Consider the following 7,493-nt stretch of genomic DNA (forward strand, 5'->3'; position numbering starts at 1 on the left):
TAAAAAGGGCCCAATGCATACCAACGACGAATGATATTGCTATCTGCGAGGAAACTGAAAAACTCCTGAACCAATTTTCCTCAGCCGACAACTGACGAAGGAAGAAGCTGATCTAGAAAACCTTGCCCTCGTCAGAGGAAGGCAAATTATCATCGACTAATCTGTAGACAGAAAGGAACTGAGAGTCCGCGATGCAACTCTGTACATTCGGAAAGGTGGAAAGTGGATAAAAGAGATTCCGCGTTTCAAGACTGTTATCATCCGCATATCCCTGAACAAGCCGATTATAACATGCTGCATGTACAGCGCTCCTTCAAACAGCACCTACACATTGGATATCTCAGATCTAGTCGAACTCCTAAAATTCCTGAGGCGTAAGCAATTTGAACAAAGTGCTATCTGTTCGTATATAGTTGTAGATACAAATTTTAACTTTACACACTGGCCGTTAATGACTTCAACTTCTCTAGATGAGCAGTCAATTCTCGACGAACTCTGATTCAAACTTCCAACAACTAATTAAAACCCCTGATGAAAAATCACCAGACGTTCTCCTTAGTAACAAACCGCATTTTGTCACAAGCGTAAAACTTGACTATCGTCTGAGAAATCTATTCAGTTCCGACCATTTGCCACTCCATGCTAAAGTCTCATTCGACTACCGACCTGTTCATAAAAAGACACCAGCCATCAAACAAAAACTAGATTTTAGCATTTTCGTGTACAAGAAAGCAATCTGGGAAGAAATGAACGAATTTATTCGTCAACACCCCTTCCAACCATATTGCTTGAGCAACGTTGAACTGATGCTCGATCATTGTTACCAGTGGTTACATGGAATACTGCAAGACCTACTACCAATCCCTACAAAACACAGGTCTGAACTAGCTCCTTGGGTGGGAAGCGATTCCTCCAACCTCATCAAGAAATTAAATAAACTACAACTCAAAAATCAGCGAAAACATACCCAATCGAACGGAAGCAAAATTGAAAATGTGCAAACTGAGCTAACAGTGTCCTTTCAAAACGACCAGCATCTACGAAAAAATGCTTTTTGAGAATGGGAAATTCAGCGAAATTCAACGACATCTGAAATCGATCACCAAGTCTAGCACGATTCCTTCAGAGATCATCCTAGATCAAATAGCCAATACAGACGCTCAGAAAGTTGAATTGTTTAACATATATTTTCAATCAGTTTTCACACGAAACGCCAACGTTGGGAAAACAGAACGACAAGATAACGTTCTTCTGAATAGTATCAATTTCACTATCGATGAAATAGAAGATGCCCTAAACAAGCTAGACGTAAATAAGGCCACAATTACTACCAAAATACTTCACTTACGGTTCAACTTGATTGCAAACAAAGCCTTATTTCCAACAAAATGGAAGATCAGCAAAATCGCATCAAATTTCAAAGACGGGGATAAACAAGACGTATCAAATTAAAGGCCGATCAGCCTGCTCTCAGCAGTGTCAAAACTGCTTGAGAAACTTACATTTGAGAAACTGGCCCCAATTATCTGCCCAACCCTAAAACCAGACCAACACGGTTTTAAACCTAAGCGATCGACAATAACAAACCTATTAGAGTATCTACACCAGATATTTAGCTGCCTAGATTTGACAAACTGCAACTAACTGAACACCTTCTACTTGGACTTTCAAAAGGCTTTTGAATTACCGAAATTATCGACTTCTGTAATTGGAGAAATTGTTTATCATGATACATAGCTACCCCTCGAACGGAAGCAAATAATGAGGCTGAATAACACAACTTCCGGAGAGCTAGAAGTCTTCAGCGGCGTTCCCCAGGGCTCTATACTCGGGCCGCTTTTCTTCCTAGTCTTTATGAATGATCTACCGTCCTGTGTCATGTCCGCAACATTTGGTTATGCAGACGACTACAAAATTGTTGCAATTGTTGCAGACAACCCTCTAAGTCTCAGCAATAGATGTTGGGAGACTTTGAAGGTGGTGCGAGGAAAACTGCATGTCAATGAACCTGACGAAAAGCAAAATCCTCTGTATCAAAGGATCAGCTACGATTGCACTCCCCAACTACAGCTTCGAAACCACTGAACAAATGAAAGATCTGGGCATCCTGATAACCGACACGCTCTCTTGGACGCAGAAAAGAGGCTGAAAAGGCCTTAGACACTCTTCGTACTCAAAAGGAATCTCTCAGAGGCTAATTTCGCGACCAGAAAAAACGCATATGTTTTAAAGTTGTACCAATTCTGAGCTACGGTTCAGCTATCTGGAAACCATCAAAAGGTGACTTAGGAATCATAGAAAGTCTGCACGGGAAAGCGATCTAATGGATTTTCATGACAAGCAATAGCCATATCTCCTATAAAGACAAAATCGTAAAACTTAACATCCTTCCTTTGTCACTATACCAAGTGCTTCAAGTTGGACTGCTGTTTGCAAAAATACTACTGGAAAGGTTGACATTGACTGGAGAAGCCATGTAAGCATCACTGACATTGGACATCGAAGACCTCAAATGACACGAAATTTCGTCTGCAAACAAATGCGTCTGAAGAAGTGCGAGTCGGATTTCTGGTTTCGGGCATGTCGTCCTGCTAATCTGTACAACGAATACTTCAAATGTGACATATTGTTTGACCAAGAATGCAAAAACAGACTTCTAGGAATGTACACGATTTTCTTCTACAACGAATCAGATACATGCACTTGGCGCAGGGGTTCCGCAAAATATATGGCCATATAATGGGGTTTCCGCACTACATTATGCCATCGTCCTTCTTCCCCACCATTATTTCCATAATCGCTCAGGAAAAATAAATAATGAACATTATGGGGTTTTATTCGTTCCATATTTTTGAAAGAAAAATCAAAACAAATCATTCAATTTTAAAAAAATTTCGGAACGACTTTAGCAACCCAAAGCTTTTTATTGACTTTTAAGAAAAGATTAGCCTCAAGGTGATGTGGAGTCATGCTTTTTCGAAGCAATGCAAGTGTGATTTTTATTTTCGCGCAATCGGTCCTTCGCGTATGAGGGATTCCACCGCTCACTATTTGTTCTAACAAAATGGGGTTACGTCATCCCTAAACTATGGCTATAATCGAAGGCAGTTCCATACATATTGGCCATACTTTTTGCCCTTTCCATCTATTATTTATGGCCATATTGGGCCCCTACCATTATTTTTGCGGAAGCCCTGACTTGGCGCATTTTATGCGAATGCAAAAACTGTAGAGCTCTGAAGAAACTTAACTTGTAACTGAAAAATAAACTTTGAACACTGCAATGACTGGGTTTTATGCGGACCCTTGAATATTAATCCTAAATCCTTTGTTATTATAATTAATAGTATTATAGGTCGAAACCAATTAGGTAGCAAAAAATAAGAAAATAAAAAAGCCGAAAAAAATTCAAGACTAGTACAAAGTTATCAAGTCCCTCTCATCCTTCCTCAAAACACATACACACAAAAAATCGCTCGTCGAACAATATAACGCAATATGAGGCCACTAAGCCGATGCAATATACGCCGAAACTTAACAAGCCGAAAAAACGTAAAGGGAAAAAAAACAAAAAATGGATGTTAACAAATCGAATTGGTAAAATATAAACCACCATAAAAAGATGAGTTCATATAGGACAGAATTTGGAAATGCTAACATGCAAAAAAACTAAATTGTAGCGGTAAATCGCTGCTAACAGAAGCTGCCAGGAAATGAGTCCAGTGCCTAAATTACATTACGGGAATAAAGTCTAGTACCCGATTGCAATACCCCTGCTAATCGCAGGGGTAATAAGGCAACGAAAATCAACCATGAACAGTGGTTGGGCAGCTTCGAAAGCTCAAACTATGAAGAGGAAGTGCCGGTGAAGTTGATACATCCGAGTATTACGCAACAGTCTCAGGACATGGGTACAAACTTTGGCTCTATGCAGGAGTCCAGTGATTTCCCGATGACAGACCTGATTACGACAGCTGCATCGATTACCAGACCAACGATGCTTTCGGCAACCAGACCAGGCATGACAGTATAAGAAGTCGAGGCAGAGTAGGAACAGCCGTCAAAGGCTGGAGACGAAATGTTTGTGTCAAAGACGAAAATTACATCCCTCTAAATAATGTAACATTCGTTGATGTATTGTGTTGATGCATATTAAAAACAGTACTCAAAAGGAATCTCTCAGAGGCTAATTTCGCGACCAGAAAAAACGCATATGTCTTTAAGTTGTACCAATTCTGAGCTACGGTTCAGCTATCTGGAAACCATCAAAAGGTGACTTAGGAATCATAGAAAGTCTGCACGGGAAAGCGATCTAATGGATTTTCATGACAAGCAATAGCCATATCTATTATAAAGACAAAATCGTAAAACTTAACATCCTTCCTTTGTCACTATACCAAGAGCTTCAAGTTGGACTGCTGTTTGCAAAAATACTACTGGAAAGGTTGACATTGACTGGAGAAGCCATGTAAGCATCACTGACATTGGACATCGAAGACCTCAAATGACACGAAATTTCGTCTGCAAACAAATGCGTCTGAAGAAGTGCGAGTCGGATTTCTGGTTTCGGGCATGTCGTCCTGCTAATCTGTACAACGAATACTTCAAATGTGACATATTGTTTGACCAAGAATGCAAAAACAGACTTCTAGGAATGTACACGATTTTCTTCTACAACGAATCAGATACATGCACTTGGCGCAGGGGTTCCGCAAAATATATGGCCATATAATGGGGTTTCCGCACTACATTATGCCATCGTCCTTCTTCTCCACCATTATTTCCATAATCGCTCAGGAAAAATAAATAATGAACATTATGGGGTTTTATTCGTTCCATATTTTTGAAAGAAAAATCAAAACAAATCATTCAATTTTAAAAAAATTTCGGAACGACTTTAGCAACCCAAAGCTTTTTATTGACTTTTAAGAAAAGATTAGCCTCAAGGTGATGTGGAGTCATGCTTTTTCGAAGCAATGCAAGTGTGATTTTTATTTTCGCGCAATCGGTCCTTCGCGTATGAGGGATTCCACCGCTCACTATTTGTTCTAACAAAATGGGGTTACGTCATCCCTAAACTATGGCTATAATCGAAGGCAGTTCCATACATATTGGCCATACTTTTTGCCCTTTCCATCTATTATTTATGGCCATATTGGGCCCCTACCATTATTTTTGCGGAAGCCCTGACTTGGCGCATTTTATGCGAATGCAAAAACTGTAGAGCTCTGAAGAAACTTAACTTGTAACTGAAAAATAAACTTTGAACACTGCAATGACTGGGTTTTATGCGGACCCTTGAATATTAATCCTAAATCCTTTGTTATTATAATTAATAGTATTATAGGTCGAAACCAATTAGGTAGCAAAAAATAAGAAAATAAAAAAGCCGAAAAAAATTCAAGACTAGTACAAAGTTATCAAGTCCCCTCACCCTCAAAACACATACACAAAAAATCGATCGCCGAACTATTGAACGCAATATAAGGCCACTAAGCCGAAGCAAAATACTGCGAAACTTAACATGCCGAAAAAAAGGGAAAAAATGGATGTTAACAAATCGAATTGGTAAAACTAAAGATAGATAGATAGATAGATAGATAGATAGATAGATACTTAAATTAGTTATAGAATGACATCTATAAGTCGTAATAAGACATAACAAATTAATTTATATGTCATGAAGTCTGCGCAGCAGGCGATAAGGAAATATTTTAATTTGCCTCTCCATCTTACAGCGAGCAATAGGTGGATCACGACAGCGCAGGTTGTTTGCTGAGTAGGTAGAACGTGTCGGAACTAAATCAAACAACAGATGATTAGAACCTGTTTGGAGGATTGCATCGTAGAGTTTTTGGTCAGCTCTTCTAATAGTTGCAGATATTGGTTCATAAGTATCAGTAACGCCGAGCCTTATTGTAGATCTTTGAAACAAATTTATCTTCTCTAGATCTTTAACATTTGAACCACCCCAAACATTAATGCCATAGTAAAGCTTTGGGAGAATAAAAGAACGATACAAAATAGCAAGTTCGTCTTTCGAATAACCGATTTTACCAAGGCGCCAGATTGAAAAAATATAGAATTCGATTGTTTAACAGCTTTGTCAATATGCTTAGAAAAACCAAATTTGGAGTCAATCGTAAACCCCAGCACTTTGAGGTCATCAACAACCTCAATGCCCTCAACCATATGTATGGCATTACTGCGACTATGGTTGAAAATGATACGCATTTCCTTGGAAGATTTTTGAACATTGAGAAACAAGTTTCTTGCGTCAAATTGGTGACAGAGCGAACTAATAACTTCCCGAGCATTGTCAGCGCTATTGCAGCCAGCTACAAGAGGATTGTTATCGTCAGCATAAGTTGATAACGTGGTGGAAACATCTGAAACATCAATAGCATGGGTAGAGCAATTGTAAAGAGGCGGACCAAGGACAGTGCCCTGAGGGACACCTTGATTAGTATAAAAACAGTTGAATCCAAGCCATTGAGAGATGTATAATGGGCTCATTTTGCAAAAAGTTAATGATTACGTTGACAACCGCAGGATCGACTACTGGGACAATATTCATTACTCCTTCTATAACACTCTTGTGGGAAATAGTATCAAAAGCTTTTGACATATCTAGAGAAAAGAAGCGAACATAATCATAATTTTCAAGGAAATTCCAGAGATGATGTTGCAGCCTAATGAGCATACAGGAAGTAGAAGAATGTTTACGAAAACCATACTGGTTACGTGTAAGCCATCTGTTATAAGGGCCTTGCAGATAGTTCTGGTAAATTTACCTTTCAAACACTCTGGACATAACAGAAGTAACAGAGACAGGCCTCAAATCCTTTGAATGCTTTGGAGACGAAACGTTTGGCAAGGGAGATATTTTTGCAAGCTTCCAAAACTCCGGGAAAATACCTTGTTCCAAGCACAAGTTGAACATATGACAATAGATTTCGCTACAATAAAAACCATAAAAAGATGAGTTCATATAGAACAGATATTGGAAATGCTAAAATGCAAAAAAAATTAAATTGTGGCGGTAAATCGCTGCTAACAGAAGCTTTCAGTAAATATAATATAATCATAATAACAAAGGATTTAGGTATATAATCCAAGGGTTCGCATAAAATGCAGTCATTGCATTGTTCAAAGTTTAGGTTTCAGTTATAAATGTAAGTTTCTTCAGGTCTCTACAGTTGTTGCATTTGCATAAAATGCGCCAAGTGCATGTGCCTGATTCATTGTAGCGAGTTTTGAAAAAATTTTTGTACATTCCTAGGAGTCTGTTTTTGCATTCTGGGTCAAACAATATGTCACATTTGAAGGATTCGTTGTACAGATTAGCAAGACGACATGCCGGAAACCAGAAATCCGACTCGCACTTCTTCAGACGCATTTGTTTGCAGACGAAATTTCGTGTGAATTGAGCTCTTCGGTTTCCAACGTCAGTGATGCTTACATGGCTTCTCCAGTCGATGTCAACTTTTCCA

This window comes from Symsagittifera roscoffensis, chromosome 1 (genome assembly GCF_963678635.1).
Source record: "Symsagittifera roscoffensis chromosome 1, txSymRosc1.1, whole genome shotgun sequence".
NCBI classification, from domain to species: domain Eukaryota; kingdom Metazoa; phylum Xenacoelomorpha; order Acoela; family Convolutidae; genus Symsagittifera; species Symsagittifera roscoffensis.